Source organism: Macrobrachium rosenbergii, chromosome 42 (assembly GCF_040412425.1).
Source record: "Macrobrachium rosenbergii isolate ZJJX-2024 chromosome 42, ASM4041242v1, whole genome shotgun sequence".
Lineage (NCBI taxonomy): Eukaryota > Metazoa > Arthropoda > Malacostraca > Decapoda > Palaemonidae > Macrobrachium > Macrobrachium rosenbergii.
The window spans coordinates 23,600,622-23,620,621 of record NC_089782.1 but is presented as its reverse complement, the minus strand read 5'-3'; the positions used below and the strand labels follow the sequence as shown (position 1 = coordinate 23,620,621).

General features: G+C 36.2%; 1 protein-coding gene across 2 annotated transcripts in view; it reads right to left on the bottom strand.

Annotated features, from left to right (window-relative positions):
• Window positions 1-20,000, bottom strand: part of LOC136828058 (bromodomain-containing protein 4B-like) — a 244,872-nt gene that overhangs the window by 208,974 nt on the left and 15,898 nt on the right. The window lies entirely within an intron of this gene.

The window sequence follows — 20,000 nt, the reverse complement described above, 5'->3', positions numbered from 1 at the left end:
ATATACTGGGGTTTCCTGTTCCGACCTTTTCTTCTGTTAAGTATACCTTAGTTTTACCAGACCACTGAGCTGATTAACAGCTCTCCTAGGGCTGGCCCGAAGGATTAGACTTATTTTACGTGGCTAAGAACCAATTGGTTACTTAGCAACGGGACCTACAGCTTATTGTGGAATCCGAACCACGTTATACTTCTTCTGTGACTGTCATTTTTTACTGTATGGGCACAGCAGGAAACAAGCAAAAAGAATGATATGATCATTATTATCTCAGGCAATTCCATACCTTATAATTAAGTGGAAAAGGAAAACGAAACTACTTAGGACAGGCACTAAGGTGGATCAATTTAAAGCACAGCATGGACCCATGATAATAATAATAACAATAGCATGAGTCACTAAAATGGTGAAGAAATCCACAATGGTGCAAGAGTAAACATATATTAGAAATACATATTTCTAATATACATTTCCTTTCACACCACTGTGAATTTCTTCACCATTTTGGTGACTCATGCTATTATGAGGTCTTTAAATAATAATAATAATAATAATAATAATAATAATAATAATAATAATAATAATAATAATAATAATAACAACTAACTATTTCGGCGAGTTAATCTTCTATTTCTCGTCTTTAGGCCGCTTTATGAGAGCGATGAGATTTTGCATTTACGTTGGAAAATTACCTAGTAAATCGTGGGCCGACGCTTGTTCTCACAGTCAGTTAAAGCTATTACATGTATGAGCTAGTTTTACTTGTGGCTGAAAGTATCAATTTCTGACAAATATTCTCAACGTAAGATGCTGTCAATTCCTTCGTATCCTTGGCAGACTAATACGTACAAAAGCAGACAAAACTAAAGGAAACCCCAAAACACAGAGGTATGAGGTATTATAACCCCAACAAAACAGATATAAGTATTATAACCCTAACAAAACAGAGACAAAGTATTATAACTCCAACAAAAAAGAGGTATTATAACTTCAACAAAACAGAGATATAAAGTATTATAACCCCATCAAAACAGAGATATGAAGTATTATAACCCCAACAAAACAATATATAAATAATTATAATCCCAGCAAAACAATATAAATAATTATAGCCCCAACACAACAGAAATATAAAGTATTATAACCCCGACAAAACAGAACTAAAGAATTATAACCCCAACAACACAGAGATATAAAGTATTATAACCCCAACAACACAGTGATATAAAGTATTATAACCTCAACAAAACAGAGATATAAAGTGTTATAACCCCAACAAAACAGAGATATAAAGTATTATAACCCCAACAAAAAAGACTAAGTATAATAACCCCAATAAAACAGAGATGTAAAGTATTGTAATCCCAACGAAACAGAGATATAAGGTATTATAACCCCAACAAAAGATATAAAATATTATAACCCTAACAAAACAGAGATATATAGTGTTATAACCCCAACAAAACAGAGATATAAAGTATTATAACCCCAACAAAACAGATATAAAGTATTATAACCCCAACTAAACAGAAATATAAGGTACCAGAACCCCAGCAAAAGATATAAAATATTATAACCCAAACATAACGGATAGAAGGTGTTATAACCCCCAAAACAGAGAGACAAAGTATAATAACCCCAACAAAACAGATATATAAAGTAACATAACGTCCACAAAACAGATGTAAAGTATTATAACCCCAACTAAACAAAAATATAAGGTACCATAACCCCAACAAAACAGATATAAAGTATTATAACCCCAACAAAACAGAGTGCATTATAACATGAAATCCTTTCCAGGAAAAGGAATCACAGTAAGTAAAAATAACCGAATCATCATCTCATTTTTCCTAATCTCCCACGGGTCGCTGGGTCGGAGAATTGCTTGAGAGAGTCTTCAAGCAAACGTAATGCGCCCGCGGTGGACCAGTTACCAATCGGCACTCCTACGAGTATCCCGTACTGGCCATGGGAACCCCAACCACGCTGAACAAGCAAAAAAAAAATTAATAAACAAAAAATAAAACTCGTCAAGGACTCTCAAATGCCGTTAGCCTATTAAATGACGGTTTGGTGAGGTGCAGACTATTGATTACACCGCCAAACAAATCAGAGAAATGCAGTCTTCATTTCTGCAGAGAATCGCCCCACTACGATCAAATATAAAGGATTCGCCTGGGGATAGTACGATGATAGCCCACGAAAATACTGGGTTAGGGAGATGCCAAGTACCGAATAATGCCAAATGGAGATCAATACAAACATAAAAACGCACTTTTAATTTGGCAGATAGCTCGACTGCCGCGAAAAGAAAAACGAGCAAAAAAAATGGGGGCAATTTCCATGATCTTCTCAATGAAAATTCTTTCCATTTGTTATCATCTTTATTCTGGCTTTATTCCGGCTCAATCCGCCGGGATTTCTGCTTCCAGCTTCAAACACGAAAAACTTTTCCGGCCTGTATTGCGTTGTTGGATTCTCCCCAGGCCTGTGATTACATCACCGCTCTTGGTTGTTATGACCGCCGGGATGTGTGTAGTCGAACGTTAAGTCATTTTCGGCACACACTCACACATTTATATATACACATTCATATATATATATATATATATATATATATATATATATATATATATATACATATATATTATATATATATATATATATATATATATATGTGTGTGTGTATATGAGAGAGAGCGAGAGAGAGATGTTAACCCAAGAACTTGGTATAAATTGCCAGCCGTGTTGCTGAAACTATCCAATGAAAACATTCATTTTATCATCTCTGTCGCCAGGTACGAATTTTGTTGTGCTTAATCATAACGATTGTATGTAAGTTCTCTCTGTAAATCATAGGCAGAATATTCTCCACTTGCACGTTATTACCGGCTAACTATGCTGTATTTCTCTCTCTGAAACCACAGAATTAAAAAACCTATCTGCTGCTAGTATTTCATCCTTAACCTATTTGCTCCTAGGATTTTTTCCTTAACCTATTTGCTGCGAGAATTTTTTCCTAGACCTACTTGCTTCTAAACAAAAAAATTTTTTTTAACCTATTTGGTGCTAGAATTTTTTCCTTAACCTATTTGTTGCTAGGATATTTTCCTTAGCCTATTTGCCGCCAGAATTTTTCCCTAGACCTACTTGCTTCTAAAATTTTGTTCTTAACCTATTTGCTGCTAGAATTTTTTCCTCAACCTGTTTACTGCTAGAATTGTTTTCTTCAACCTATATTCTGCTAGAATTTTCTTCTTAACCTATTTGCTGCTATAATTTTTTCCTTAACCTATTTGCTGCTTGAACTTTTTCCTTAACCTATTTGCTGCGATAATTTTTTTCTTACCTCATTTGCTGCGGGAATTTTTTTCCTTAAGTTATTTGTAGCTGGATTTTTCCTTAACCTATTCGCTGCTAGAATATTTTCCTTAACCTATTTCCCCAGAGAATTTTTTCCTTATTTGCAGTTAGAATTGTTTCCTTAATCTAGCTGCTGCTAGAACTTTTTTCATTTCAGAATTAAGGAAGGAAGTAATAGCTACAGACGAATCAAAATTTGACTAACTGTTAAATTAACTTTCTACGGGTTTATTTTAAAGGTTCGATTAACCAAAACTTGCGAGGCATGTTTATTTACGGGTTACCAGAACGTCCGAGGCAGGTTTATTTTTACAGTTCACCAAAATTTACGAGGCAGGTTTATTTATGGTTTTTAACTCAGAATTTCCAATAACACTGAATTTCTGAGGCAGTTTTATTTACGGTTTATCAGAATTTACGCGGAAGGTTTATTTACGGTTTATCTGAACTTCCGAGGCAGGTTTATCTACAGTTTATCAGAATTTCCGAGGCAGGATTATTTATGGTTTATCAGAATATTATTTACGGTTTATCAGAATTTACGAGGCAGGTTTATTTATGGTTATCAGAACTTCCGAGGCAGGTTTATTTGTGGTTTATCAGAATTTCCGAGGCAGGTTTATTTATGGCTTATCAGAATTTTCGAGGCAGGTTTATTTAGTTTATCAGAACTTCCGGGGCAGGTTTATTTACGGTTTATCAGAAATTGCGAGGCAGTTTTATTTATGGTTTATCAGAATTTCCGAGGAAGATTTATTTACGGTTTATCAGAATTTACTAGGCAAGTTTATTTACGGTTTATCAGAACTTCCTCATCAGGTTTCTATTTGGTTTATCGAAATTCCTTGGTAGGCCTATATTCGGTTCATCAAAACGTAAGAGACAAGGAAGTAGATCTTTTCATTACATATTTTATTATAGTAGTCTCAAATAGCTGATGTTACGGAAGGGTAACCCATAACTGTTAACTTTTTAAGTTTTCCGTAAAAGAAAACTATTGTGCAGGCTTTGTCTGTCCGTCCATAGATCTTAAAGTGATTGTTTTTTGTTTATTTTTATTAGTTAATGCACGAACGAAAAGTCTTATTGATATATATATATATATATATATATATATATATATATATATATATATATATATATATATATATATATATATATACTGTATATATATACATACTGTAATTAATATATATCCAATAAGGCTTTTGCTCTGCAATAATGGTTCTAGAAATAAACAAAAGAGCAGTCACTGCTAAATTCATTCTACTGCTACTTAATCAAGAATGCAGTACAACACCTCATAAATCTACACAAAGTCTATTACTAATGCTAATATCCCCATCTTATATTCCGCCACTCACCCAGACATACAACTATGCCATACCTTTGGTGCCTCTGACAGACTTCCTTTGTTTGTTTGTTTGTTTTTTTTTTTGCTTTAAAAAATCTGTTAAAACTTTGTTCCCCAAAGAATGCTTGCTTGATAATGCTGTATAGTTTTACTAAAAAAAAAAAAAAATGCGCTGAAGTTTCTTCTTGGTGGAATCGAGTTTTCTGTACAGTTTATAATCAAGACCACCGAAAACAGATCTACTCGTATCTTTCGGTGGTCTCGGTATAATGCTGTATGAGCCGCTGCCCATGAAACTTTAACCACCGCCCGGTGTGGCCTGTCCTATATCGTTGCGGGACGCACGATTATGGCTATCTTTGACCTTAAATAAAATTAAAACTACTGAGGCTAGAGGGATGCAATTTGGTATGTTAGATGATTGGCGGATGGATGATCAATATACCAATTTGCAGCCAACTAGCCTCGGAAGTTTTTAAGATCTGAGGACGGACAGAAATAAGAGCGGACGGACAGACAAAGCCGGCACAATAGTTTTCTTTTACGGAAAACAAAAAAGTTAACAATTATTGTTTACCCTTCGTTAACATCAACTATTTGAGACTACTATAATGATATATGTAATGAAAGGACCTATTTCTTATCTCCCAAGGTTTGATGAACTGAATACAGGCCTGCCAAGGAATTTCGATAAACCAAATATAAACCTGATTAGGAAGTTCTGATAAACCGTAAATAAACTTGCCTAGCAATTTCTGATAAACAGTAAATAAATCGTCCTCGGAAATTCTGATAAACCATAAATATACCTGCCTCGGAAATGTTGCATATTGTTGTATGCTGGTTGTTTTGACATATTTATTACTTGTGTATGTACAGACATATAAGTATTACATACGCAGCAGCACAATCCCCTAACAATATATATATATATATATATATATATATATATATATATATATATATATATATATATATATATATATATTATATAAGTATATATATTATATAAAATTAACAATCATGATTGTATATATATATATATATATATATATATATATATATATATATATATATTTGATACATGAAAAATTAATAATTATGATTTGAGTTACAGTTGGGTATGTTAATATTAAGTTTATATATATATATATATATATATATATATATATATATATATATATATATATATATATATATATATATATACATTTATATATATATATATAAATATATATAAACTTATTAGCACACCCAACTGTGCCTATAATCATAATTGTGAATTTTCATGTATCAGTTATATATATGTTATGTATATATAGCCTATATACTGTATATATATATATGTATATATATATATATATATATATATATATATATATATATATATATATATATAGATTCTTAGAGATTGTATACATATAATGCCCGTAATATATCTATTAAACAAGCATATATCCCAAAATGCAAAGCAACATCTCCAACGCAGTTGCCTAATTATCCTTAATCCCCCATTGCGAAATTTTATACTCTGTTTGAGTATAGCAGGCCAAGAGCCGAATTAAAGTTTAATAATTAAAGTATATACAAATTATATGAATGTATTTTGCTTGTGTGATGGAGTCATGCAGAAACTTACAATCATACATAATGACTTTGTATTACCCTATATTGGTGCATATTCAGTCAGTATGTGTGTGTGTGTGTGTGTGTGTTCTGTGTGTGTGTCTGTCTGTCTGTCTCACATACATATCATATTACACACGTACATATATATACACACACACACACACACACACACACGCACCATAACTATATATATATCTTCTATACTACTATATATATATACACACATATATTTTTTTTCCTCTCTCATATATAATTCTCTCCATCTCTCTTTCCTTTCTGTATCTCTCTCTCTCTCTCTCTCTCTTCTCCTCCACCATCATATACACCTATCAATTTATCTCCATCTCTTCCTCTCCACCAGATTGTGTTTAACTCAAAAGAAAGATAGAGTTCTGGAAGAACTAACCAGTATAGTAATGAAACCTGTATTCCCAAGACCGTATATCTATACAGATAAACAAGGGGGAACAAAAATATATCAAAACAACCAGAAATGTGTAGAATTTGAATCAATAGTGAACAACAACTATAGACCAACTAAAGAGTTGCCTAATTGGAAAATCCTGGAAGTGTAGAAATCCCTGGAATTAATTCAACTGAGACTTGTAGAAATTAGAGAATTATACTTGTTTGTTAAGAGCTGCGGAACACAACATTCAGCAACAATTAACCACTAAATAAGAAAGGATAATATTTTAGACTGCAGTATTTGTGAATGAGGTGAACCCAAAAGAAATACAGTAAAACACGAGTATTTGGACTATAATGAATTAAAGTCCACAGAAACATACAAATTAAATATCTAAGGAAGAATTAAATTGTCAAAAATAAAATTAAGAATTAAATAAAGAATAAAACAATTTAGTGATGATACTTTGCTATATTATATTATGATGGAAAATATACCAAGAAAAAAGTAAGCATGCAGAGAACTTGTCACTCTGCATGCATTCCAAGAAGATAGAAAATAAGAACGTTCAAAAGAATGAAAATGGAACTTAGGAAGAAATGACACTACAAATATCAAGGACTCACGCAATAATGACCACTTTTGTTAAAAAAGTTACCATATATTGGTGAATTCACGACGGATGCCATAAATAGATATTATAGAAGGTGCAGGCTTATTACTTGAAATTAAAATGGATCAGCAGCAGGATGTGGAGTGTTGTTAAAGAAAGTGTTCATTCCAATCAAAGTGCAATGACAAAGTATAGATACAGTTTATGATGAGCATAAATTAGCATATATTACTGCATTTCAAAAGTGGCCTCTGTCTGTCTCATTCACATACATACACACGTTAGTCCATCAATTAAAATATGACTTTTCTCACATACATTACTGCTGAGTAAAGTAGGAAGATGGATAAAAGAATTTTCAACAGAAACAGATAATGATCAAAATGATGAGAAACACACAAACACACGCACATAGGACAGCACACACACGCACCATCCTAACCTCTCTCTTCTCTCCTCTCTTGTGATGCTGAATAGGAATATATATGTAAATGACTAAATAGGCATTATCAAATTGGATCTTCCGGCACTCAAAAACAAGAAAAGCTGAACATGATTATTTTATGAAACCTCTAGTCCATTTGAATATTGCATGGACCTATACTCTATTGCACAACAGAGTTAAGAAAGGTCATTTACTAGAATAGAAGAAGTTATGGACCTTGACACCACGAAAGGAGAAGAGAATGCTACATGGTAATTCAAGCATGGAAACAGATACGCATCATGAACTAAATTATCAAAGAGCAAGTAGAGGTAGATTAATATGCCAAAACTATACCAGGAAAATCCATTAATCTCTCGTCTCTATTCAATCACCATCATCTGAGGAATATGGTCAGAGTGAGCGTAGATGTGTTTAAGAATAAGCTCGACAATGCACCCACCATCAAGATCGGAAGATGCAAAATATCCGAAGATGTGTTGTGGGCAACTCAGACATCAAAGGTGCCTCATCGAGGGACTCTCAAAAATTTCACACACATCAATTTCCTCTCCATCTCTTCCTTTATCTCCTCTCACCTCACTATCTCTCTTCCTCTCACCCACACTCTCTCTCTCTTCTCCTCTCACACCATCATTCCTTCCATCTCTCTTCTCCTCTCACCATTTCTCCTCTCTTCTCCCTACATGCACACTCATCAATTTCTCTCCATCTCTCTCCTTCACTCATCAATTCTCTCTCTCTCTGCATGCACACCGTCAATTTTCCATCTCCATCTCTCCTCTCTCTCACTGCGTGCCATCGCCATCGTCATGATAACCATCATCATTAAAAGCCTTCGCCCACAAACAAAATACCGTCATTTCCGCGGCCCATAAAACACGCGGAGGGGCCTTTTTTCCCTTAATTAAGCGACGTTTTACGGCGCAGCGTCCGTAGCGACAGACAGCCTCTCCTGATGAACACGTCATCCGAGAACTCGAGTATTTAAGGCAGGAGTTAGTCACTGATAACACGTACGTTTCTCGTATTGTATCACGATTTATTATCTGCGATTAGATAACAATGCTTGCTTGGTTGTGATGTCTGCAGTCTGTTTCAGTATAAACTGGCTAATATATATATTACTTGATTGTAGAAATGTAAACATAGAAATATATATATATATATATATATAAGATATATATATATATATATATATATATATATATATATATATTACTTAGTAGGACAAAATTGTGGGAGAAATGTACATTACTTCTTAATTGTGGAGAAATGTACATTATTTCTGAATTGTGGAGTAATGTACATTACTTCATAACTGTGGAGAAATGTACATTATTCTTAATTGTGGAGAATTGTACACTACTTCTTAATTATGGAGAAATATACATTACTTGTTGGGAGAAATATATATATTACTTCTTAACTGTGGAGAAATACATTATTTCTGAATTGTGGAGAAATGTACATTACTTCATAATTGTGGAGAATTGTACATTAATTCTTAATTGTGGAGAAATGTACATTACTTCATAATTTGGAGAATTGTACATAAATTCTTAATTGTGGAGAAATATATTTTACTTCCTAATTGTGTAGAAATATACATTACTTCTTAATTGTGGAGAAATCTACATACTTCGTAATTGTGGAGAAAAGTGCATTACTTCTTAACTGGAGAATTACATTACTTTACTGTGGAGAACATGCACATTTATTGGAGAAATGTACATTACTTCCTAATTGTGGAGAAATATATATTACTTCTTAATTGTGGAGAAATGTACATTACTTCTCAACTGTGGAGAAATGTGCATTACTTCATAAATTTGTGGATAAATATATTACCTCTTAATTGTGGAGAAATGTACATTATTTCTGAATAGTGGAGAAATGTACATTTCTTCTTAATTATGGAGAAATGTAAATTACTTAATTTTGGAGAAATATATTACTTCATAATTATGGGGAATGTACATTATTTCTGAATTGTGGAGAAATGTGCATTACATCTGAATTGTGGAGAAATGTTCATTACTTCTTAATTGTGGAGACTTGTACATTACTACTGAATTGTGGAGACCTGTACATTGCTTCTTAGTTGTGAAGAAGCAATGTACATTTCTTCTTAATTGTGGAGAAATATATAAATATAGAGAGAGCATATATATATATATATATATATATATATATATATATATATATATATATATATATTACTTTAATTGTGAGAAATATATATATATATATATATATATATATATATATATATATATATTACTTCTGAATTGGGATCTTTAATCTGTGATAACATATGAAATACTGCATAAAATTCATCTGAATTTAATTAAATTTTATTAACACTGAGCTGTTTCCCCTTAGGAGGGTTGGCGCTAGAGAAATAACAACGGGAAACTGGTTACTTACTGCCACTTGCATACTTAGTTTTGAACCATGAATTATAACTCTATACAAAAAACTTACACATCTTTTGCCGTTTCATACACCTAGCCGGAATGCTTGTCAGCAGTGCGTCTAATGTGCTATTTAAAGAAAAATCATTTTGAAACTTAGAGATAAGCAGAAAACCTGTTGGCTGGTACGCAACACGTAAAAGTAAATTCAATCGTAAAATGTGAGATTAATCAGTGATAAATATAACTGCATTAAAAAACACAATTAATTCATACCTCGTATAAATTTTAGGTCCAAATTATCCATAGAAATGAGAAAACCGTACAAAAGAGGGACTCGAGATATACTCAGAGATTAAGCAAAAGCAATGAAAGAGAAATCACTGAAAGGCATACTGTGGGAGAGAGAGAGAGAGAGAGAGAGAGAGAGAGAGAGAGAGAGAGAGAGAGAGAGAGACCGTGCATCCCTGACTCGACCTAGACAAAAATTATAAGAGAGACATTCACGTTTCAACTCATCCCACAAGTGACATATAATACTGGGTGAAGCTCTATACCATTAGAGTATCCAGCAACAATAGCATTATTCCTCGCTTCTGATCAAGTAACATTTAAGTAACTATAAACAAGAAGAACTTACAATGATGCCAAGGCCATCAGAAGGCACTTGAATCCTTCTGAAACTTGATTTAATGGTATAAATGCACTTTAAACTTAAGCTTTATGAGGACTTATGTCCTCACCGCTAGAAACAGTAGTTCTCGTAACGCTTACGGGTTTGCAGTGTATTTTTACTAATAAGTCAACAAAATAAGTGTCTTATATTTCCGCATCTTTCATTATCCTCAATAATAATAATAATAATAATAATAATAATAATAATAATAATAATAATAATAATAACATAAATACTGAGACTAGTATGTTCTCTGGAACCTTACAACATCATTGGCGCCAATTTTTGGCCAAAATACCGGATTCATTTTTTCTTTACCGTACACTGACGTAAAAAAGTTAAGCATATTTATTTTGTAACAGACTTCAGTTCTATGACTTATATTCGCTAACTGAGGCAAATAATATAAGATGCTACAAAACATTCTCGGGTAATAAGCGATGTCACACGAACACGCGTCCTGACATTTTTATAGCACCTTGCCGCCAACCTTTGGTCTAGTTAGCTAACGAACGATTCAATACTTCTTTGAACTGACATCATAAATTAGCCAAAGCAGGTGGCAGATAAGAAGTCAAGAGTGTTAATTTCTGCACGGTGCCGGATTGAAATGGCTTCATTCGTGGGTGAATATCGAAAGAAATAAAAGCCAGTATTTCTATAGGTGCAGCAGCCTAGCGACTGTCACAGAGACGATACTTTGCACCGCCAACAACGGCCCAAAAAGGAGATAGGCGGACACACTGACTCAATCATACGATGACGTTAACATGCCATTTTATTATTTCAAGGAGCAGGCAATATGCATTTAGCCTGGTAATGGATTTAATGCTACCAATTGCGCAAACTGGTTTTCTAATTAGAACGTTATGCTCCTGGGACGACTGCCAGCTTTCTGAAGACTTAGTTTTCAAGGCTTTGTTTTCAAAGCTTGTGGCATACATTTCCTAAGCCTAAAACTGACAACTGTTATATAACGCACCTAACTCTTAATTCACTAGTTAATTCTACTTCCACTGTGCTCATTCAAATTAAATTGCCATCAGTTGGGAACATATTGGACCTGATATTTTCCCAGAGTAAATAAAGGCGCCGATAGTGGGCTGCTTTGGGTAAACTCTGATATGATTATCATTATTACTACTAAACCCCTGTTCATATGAAACAAATCTATAGGGACCATTGATTTGAAATTCAAGCTTCCAAAGAATATGGTGTTCATTTGAAAAAAAGTGTCCACGTGACCACGCCTTAAGACCACAATCAAGAATTCTTAATATTCACAAAAAGTAGATTGACATATAAGCAATATTTCCACGTCGGCTTATTCGTGATTGGTCTAGATTAAGCCAGCTTCATGCCGTAGCACTTGATAATGCGGACGTGCATAATCACGGAATGAAAACCGCTTTATAACAATGTAATATCCCTAACAACACAAAAAAAAATTCTGTCAACAAAATTAATCCTTTATAACAATATTCCTTTATAGGTAGGGAAAGTGAACTACAAAAGTAGTTTGTTTAACTGTCATATTAGTGGGTCTTACTGCTATAAGTACAGCTTCTTTGTCTTATTTAAAAAGCCTTCTAGAATAAAAAAAAAAAAAAAGTTTTATAACTCAGCACTTTGTAACAAAACTGCTTTATACGAGAGACAATAAATGTATTATAAGGAAATCCATAAAAACAATGTCGTAACATGATAAGGTTCTTCATAACACGATAGCTTGTTTTTTAGCAAAGAAAAGACGCGTTACAAGAAGGGCAAAAATTATAACAAGGCACAGTACAAATGACTGAATGCACACATGGTAAGGAGAGAATAACGTAGGCAAAGGAAAGACGATAAATAAAACGTATGAAAACATCATCACCATTTTTATTATTATTCAGTAGATGAACCCTATTCATATGGAACATGCCCACAAGGGCCATGACTTGAAATTCAGGCTTCCAAAGAATACGGTGTTCATTAGGAAGAAGTAAGAGGAGGTAAAGGGACATACAGAAACAGATCTCGCCTATTAGGAAAAAAAATAAAAATAACAAATTAATAAATAACGAATATCAATGTAAACAATTACCAGATAAATATCCACAAACACACGTACCTGGCAAGAGATCGTGCTATTTTTAAAGGAGCATTATTACAACTCTCTCTTAATCACTTGGACATCAACACCCATCACAAAAGCCTTCGGAGACCGCAAACCTCCGCAAAGGCTAAGCAGTCCATCCCCCCCACAACACCCCCCATCCACCAACAAAAAATCCCTTCACCTCGAATGCTATAGCTGGCCCCGCGTTCGAATCTCCGACCGGCCAATGAAGAATAAGAGGAATTTATTTCTGGTGATAGAAACTCTTTTCTCGCTATAATGTGGTTCGGATTCCATAATAAGCTGTAGGTCCCGTTGCTAGGTAACCAATTAGTTCTTGGCCACGTAAAATAAATCTAATCCTTCGGGCCAGCCCTAGGAGAGCTGTTAATCAGCTCAGTGGTCTGGTTAAACTAAGGTATACTTAACTTTCGAATGTTATAACCCTACCTCTCTCAAAATCAAATCACTTCTAGCTAATTGTAATGCCCACCATTGGTCAAATTTTGGTGAAAATCCACCCACAGGTATTTACGTAATCCTGCTAACCAAACACACACACACACACAAGCTAACCGAATTGCAGAAGCAGCAAAGAAATAAAGGCTGAAGAAGAGAGGGACTATCAAATGCGTTATTACTAATAATGGACTGAACATGACAGCTTGACAGACTGATGTCAATTGACGTCAGAGCGACCATATCATCATGGACTTCGAACTGGACATGAACACAAAAGATGATTCCACTGGCTGACTATTAATAGTAATGTGACGTCACACCCAGTCTCCTCTACATACAAATACTGAATGTAGACGATAACGTGGTACGACATTCCAAATGATATTAGAAATCAACCGGAATAAGCAAAAGATATTTTAAGCATAAAAATGGGAAAACCAGAATCAAACAACCTAGGATACAGCTTATTTTATCAAGAACAATGAGTCAACTTAAATTTGACTTACAGCATAAACTGGCGTCAAAAATATGAAGAATAAACTTCTTTGTGAGAATGGAATGACCACAAACTTCGCAAGGGTTCAAGGGGCGCAATTTCCTCTAAAAACACAGACGTTTTATGATGAGACCTGATGAAAATCATAAATTGCATTAAATATAAAAATCATACATTTTAATGTCGTGCGTAAAATGGCTACCAGTAACACCAGACCTGAGGAACTATTATAGATTTAACTTGAACCCGAGAAGGACAGAATGGAGACAGTTGACCTTCTGGTTATGGGGAAAATTGTGCAAGAAAAATTAGGGAAAGAGAAAATTTAAGGCCTTCTGCCGAGAAGTTTTCAACAGCATTTTCTTTATTATATTATAATTATAATTATTGCACTAATGTTTGCGATTTTAGTACTCCTCAAGTACTCTCTTAAGCTTTTAAAACTGAATATTAACTACATAAAGTTACCACATAACCATCATGAACATTATTATCAGTATTATTATTATCGTTATTACTATTTTTGCATTTTCCCTTACAGGTTTAGGTTCATAATATACATAAATACACATGCATATATATATATATATATATATATATATATATATATGTGTGTGTGTGTGTGTGTGTGTGTGTGTGTGTGTGTGTGTGTGTGTGTGTGTGTGTGTGTGTGTGTGTGTGTGTGTGTGAGACAAAGCCTGACCTAAACACAAGTATATATCACTTGTATGAAAGCTGAGGAGACAAAAATACCAAAATTTGATCACAATTCTTTTACCGAACAAAGAAAGGGTTTTTGTTACATACTTCAACAACAGCATCAATTAAAAAATTGGAAAAATAGAACATGAAACTAGTCAAAAGGCAACAATCGAATACGCTCATTTGGCAATTTTTGGAAAACACCCTCTATTGGAAAATAGGTCAATTACCCTTTCCCAAACGCATTCAAACGGGGCTATAAATACGAGGAAAACAGCAGCCGCTCCGATGCAGGGGGCCAACATTAATCACATAACTCGTTCACAGCCAAAATTCATTGACAATCTGCATTGCAATAATCTAACGGGGCTAAATGTGGCGATATATGGTATCGATATTAAATGGACTCTCTCTCTCTCTCTCTCTCTCTCTCTCTCTCTCTCTCTCTCTCTCTCTCTCTCTCTCTATCGTACATCCGCACACAGACTGGCGAATAGGAATGATAATGCATATATTAGTATTATCTCTATGAAGCTACGTCTATTACGAACGTGCGCGAACTGAAACCTCCATTTTACTTTTCTCTCTCTCTCTCTCTCTCTCTCTCTCTCTCTCTCTCTCACACACACACACACACACACACACGCTCTCTGCCTCTCTCTCTCTCTCTCTCACTGGCTTAATTTTTGTGCATTCTTTCCTCCTCCCTTTCACGTAAGCACACACACAATTATCGCTCTCTCTCTTTCTCTCTCTCTCATACACAGGCATGCACTGACTTAAATTTTGGCCATGTTTCCTCCTCTCTTTCACAGTAGCTCTCTCTCTTTCTCTCTCTCTCATACACACAGACATGCACTGACTTAATTTTCGGCCATGTTTCCTCCTCTCTTTCACAGTAGCTCTCTCTCTCTCTCTCTCTCTCTCTCTCTCTCTCTCTCACACAAACACTCGTATCGCTGATGATTCGTTAGCGAAATCAAAGGGCCTGGATCAACATTTTGGCATGAATCGCAAATGAATATCACGCTGCAGCAAATGGCCTATTTTTGCCCTCTTCAATTAACACGTGGGAATGAGGGAACCTTTGTCTCCCGAAACGAAAGCAAATCATCATTGTTGATGTGTGTCTGGAGGGCTACAACAGCAGCAAAAGGTCAACCCAATACCCTCACCCCTCCCTCTCTCTCTCTCTCTCTCTCTCTCTCTCTCTCTCTCTCTCTCTCTCTCTCTCTCCAGCTGGTCCTTCAAACAATCTATACCTTCGACCTCTCTTCCTTTCCAACGATCGTTCTTTCCTAAGGTTCTCTCAGTTCTTCATTGGAGGGGTGGGTAGAGCTTTCGGCTAGCACGCTGTTGGCCCAGCGTTCGACTCTCCGACCGGCCAATGAAGAATTAGAGGAATTTATTTCTGGTGACAGAAATTCATTTCTCGTCATAATGTGGTTCGGATTCCACAATAAGCTGTAGGTCCCGTTGTTAGGTAACCAGTTGGTTCTTAGCCACGTAAAATAAACCTAATCCTTCGGGCCAGCCCTAGGAGAGTTGTTAATCAGCTCAGTGGTCTGGTTAAACTAAGATATACTTAAATTTTTCTCTCTCTCTCTCTCTCTCTCTCTCTCTCTCTCTCTCTCTCTCTCTCTCTCTCTGGGTCTTCCTAATGACTGTCTCTCCTCCTACGACCTCTCCTTTCCTTTCCAACGATCTTACTTTCCTAAGATCTCATTCGCTCTTTCCATATGACCGTTACTAGGACCCAAGGAAGTACTTCAAGAACTTGATAAGATCCACCCTTCTTCCTTCATGTAGTTCTTTCCGTTACTATGCACGACTTCTCCTTATTTCAATCTTTCCTAAAATCTCCCTCCTTCATCCCAACCTCCCTTCCTAATACCTTTTTCACCTTGTTTCTTCCTAAGAACTCCTTCTACTTTTTCATAGTCCCTTTATAGACCAACTCCTACGACACGCCTGTTCCTTCCCGTCGTCCAGAAAAAAGACTTGCTCTCTCTCTCTCTCTCTCTCTCTCTCTCTCAATCTCTCTCTCTCTCTCAATCTCTCTCTCTCTCTCTCTCTCTCTCTCTCTCTCTCTCTCTCTCTCTCTCTCTCTCTCTCTCTCTCCTTCCGGTTCTTCCCGCAACCTTAGTCACTCTTCAAAACCACCCTCTCTTCCTCCCTTCTCCAGATCCTTCCAAAATGTCCCTCCCTCCCTTTCTCCCTTCTCCAGACCCTTCCAAAATCTCCCTCCCTCCCTCTTTCCTTTCCCCAGACCCTCCCAAAATCTCCCTCGCTCCCTTTCTCCCTTCTCCTGACCCTTCCATTACCTACCTCTCTCCCTTCTTCAGACCCTTCCAAAACCTCCATCACTCCCTTTCTCCCTTCTCCTGACCCTTCCAAAATCTCCCTCCCTCCCTCTTTCCTTTCCCCAGACCCTCCCAAAATCTCCCTCGCTCCCTTTCTCCCTTCTCCTGACCCTTCCATTACCTACCTCTCTCCCTTCTCCAGACCCTTCCAAAACCTCCATCACTCCCTTTCTCCCTTCTCCTGGCCCTTCCAAAATCTCCTCCCTTCCTCTTTCCTTTCCCCAGACCCTCCCAAAATCTCCCTGCTCCCTTTCTCCCTTCTCCTGACCCTTCCATTACCTACCTCTCTCCCTTCTCCAGACCCTTCCAAAACCTCCATCACTTCCTTTCTCCCTTCTCCTGACCCTTCCAATACCTACCTATCTCCCTTCTCCAGACCCTTTCAAAATCTCCCTCATTCCCTTTCTCCCTTCTCCTGACCCTTCCAAAGACTTCCTTTCTCCCTTCTCCTGACCCTTCCAATACCTACCTATCTCCCTTCTCCAGACCCTTCCAAAGACTTCCTTTCTCCCTTCTCCTGACCCTTCCAAAGACTTCCTTTCTCCCTTCTCCTGACCCTTCCAAAGACTTCCTTTCTCCCTTCTCCTGACCCTTCCAAAGACTTCCTTTCTCCCTTCTCCTGACCCTTCCAAAACCTCCCTCTCTCCTCCTGACCCTTCTAAAACCTCCCTCCCTCCTTACCTCCCTTTTTCTCTTCTCCTGACCCTCCCAACGACCTCATTCCCTCGCCCTGTCCCTTCCGGCGGCACATCTCAACCCCCAAACGAGGAGACCAAAGCAATTCTTCGCAAACTTTAAAATTCATGTCTGTATTGTCATTTTTGGTCAATCCTATTCGCGGATATTGGAAATCAATATGATCATTTGAATACGGAAATATCATTAAGTTTATAAATAACAAAACTAAAGAAAACGCGAGAGCCAGGAAGCAGTGCGTAAGCGTAAATCATTTCTTCCCCAAATCAAAATATAATGGAAAGGATGGAAAGAATAACTATAATTAGACAGGAAAAAGGAAAAGCAGGGCCGAAGGGGACAAAATTCGCATATATGTTCTCACAAGGACCATAACTGTTATGTTTATATTTTTGTATGAAACTAAACTACGGGCTCCGTTCACGAACAGGTAAAATTCGCAAATTACCAAAATTCGATATCAGACGTACTGACTAGTCAAAATATCATAACCATGAAATATGATTTCATACAACGAAAAAATGTCAGAGTAAAGAAATCATACTGCACAATGCTCAAGGCAGAATTAGCGCAACGACAGAATAAGTAGAAAATTAGGGAGCTGCATACTCACAAGCACAAAATGTCCCGCCAACTGAGGAAGTAACTCGTTACAAAGCATCAAAACATCTAGTTAAATGCAAGTGCCATGCACTAAAAAGCAGAAATATCACTACACGGACGAAGCAACCACAAACTACAGGGCAGGAATATATCTACAGAAGTAAGTCAAGTCATATACTGCAAAGAAACAGAAGGTCCAGGCAAATGAAAAAGTCAAACTCTAAATTGCCTCAGGATACCTAAGAGACTAAGAGTGTCTTATACTAAAGAGTAAAAAGCTAAGGGGTCGGTTGCCTTGTAGCATCTTCTCCAACTATTTCTGTCGAAAGCATCTTCCTCTCCTAAATCTTTTCTTCTCCAAAGCCTCCATCACTTTATCGTGCCATATAATCCTTTGCCTTCTTCTCATCCTTCTACTCCTCCACGGTTCCATCCAAGCCCCTTTCTCCCTTCCTCCTCACCCATCCTTACCACACATGTCCATAACCATCTTCTCTCCTTCCTCCGCACTCATCCTTAACACATGTCCAGACCATCTAACCCTTCTGAATCAGTTCCTCGTTAGGCGAGTCCATAGAGTTGTGGGCTAGCACTCGCTAGGCCCGAGTTCGAGTCTAGCCATCTAATGAAGAATTAGAGGAATTTACTTCTGGTGACAGAAATTCATTTCTCGCTATAATGTGGTTCGGATTCCACAATAAGCTGTAGGTCCCGTTGCTAATTAACCAATTGGTTCTTAGCCACGTAAAATAAGTCTAATCCTTCGGGCCAGCCCTCTCCAGGAGAGCTGTTAATCAGCTCAGTGGTCTGGTAAAACTAAGGTATACTTAACCATCTGAATCCCGGCTTTTTTATCAAATAAGTAACCTTTACTAAACCAGCACTTCAAACTTCATTTTCCAGCCAATCACGCAGTGAGATAACTCTAAGCAAAACACAAATTAAAAATATAAAACATCAAGAGACCTCAGTAAATGAGAATGTCTACGAGAACGTCTTACATTATGAAGCAACAAAATGAAAGACCACATGAAGAAAGTAAACAATCGGGACCAACATAATAATAAGTGCCTAAGCAAATGCAGGAAGGACACACCACGAACCAGCCGACACAGCTCCAGATCTGGAACTACAAATCAACAAAATTGACGACGGAGAAGAAATCCGATGTCCCTGCAAGCAGAGCGGCTTTTCATGCAAATATAACGCATACACAAGCACAAGCAAGCAGCGTCTCCTCAGCAATGAAAGCCAACAATAAAGAAGTTTTCGAGTTCTTGAAAGTTGAGCAGTTCCTTATCTGGCCTTTTAAGGCGAAACAGGATAAGCTCAGAACGCATATCTCTCAAGAAGCAGGTGATATGAGAGAGAGAGAGAGAGAGAGAGAGAGAGAGAGAGAGAGAGAGAGAGAGAGAGAGAGAGAGAGAGAGAGAAATTATTTAATTTTTTGCGTTGAGATATATGCTAGCATCAGTCATAGCTTTCGTCAACAGCAAAAATAAACAAATACATAATACACACACACACATATTATATATATATATATATATATATATTTATACATATATATATATATACACACATATATATATTATATCTATATATACATTATGTATATATATATATATATATATATATATATATATATATATATATATATATATATATATA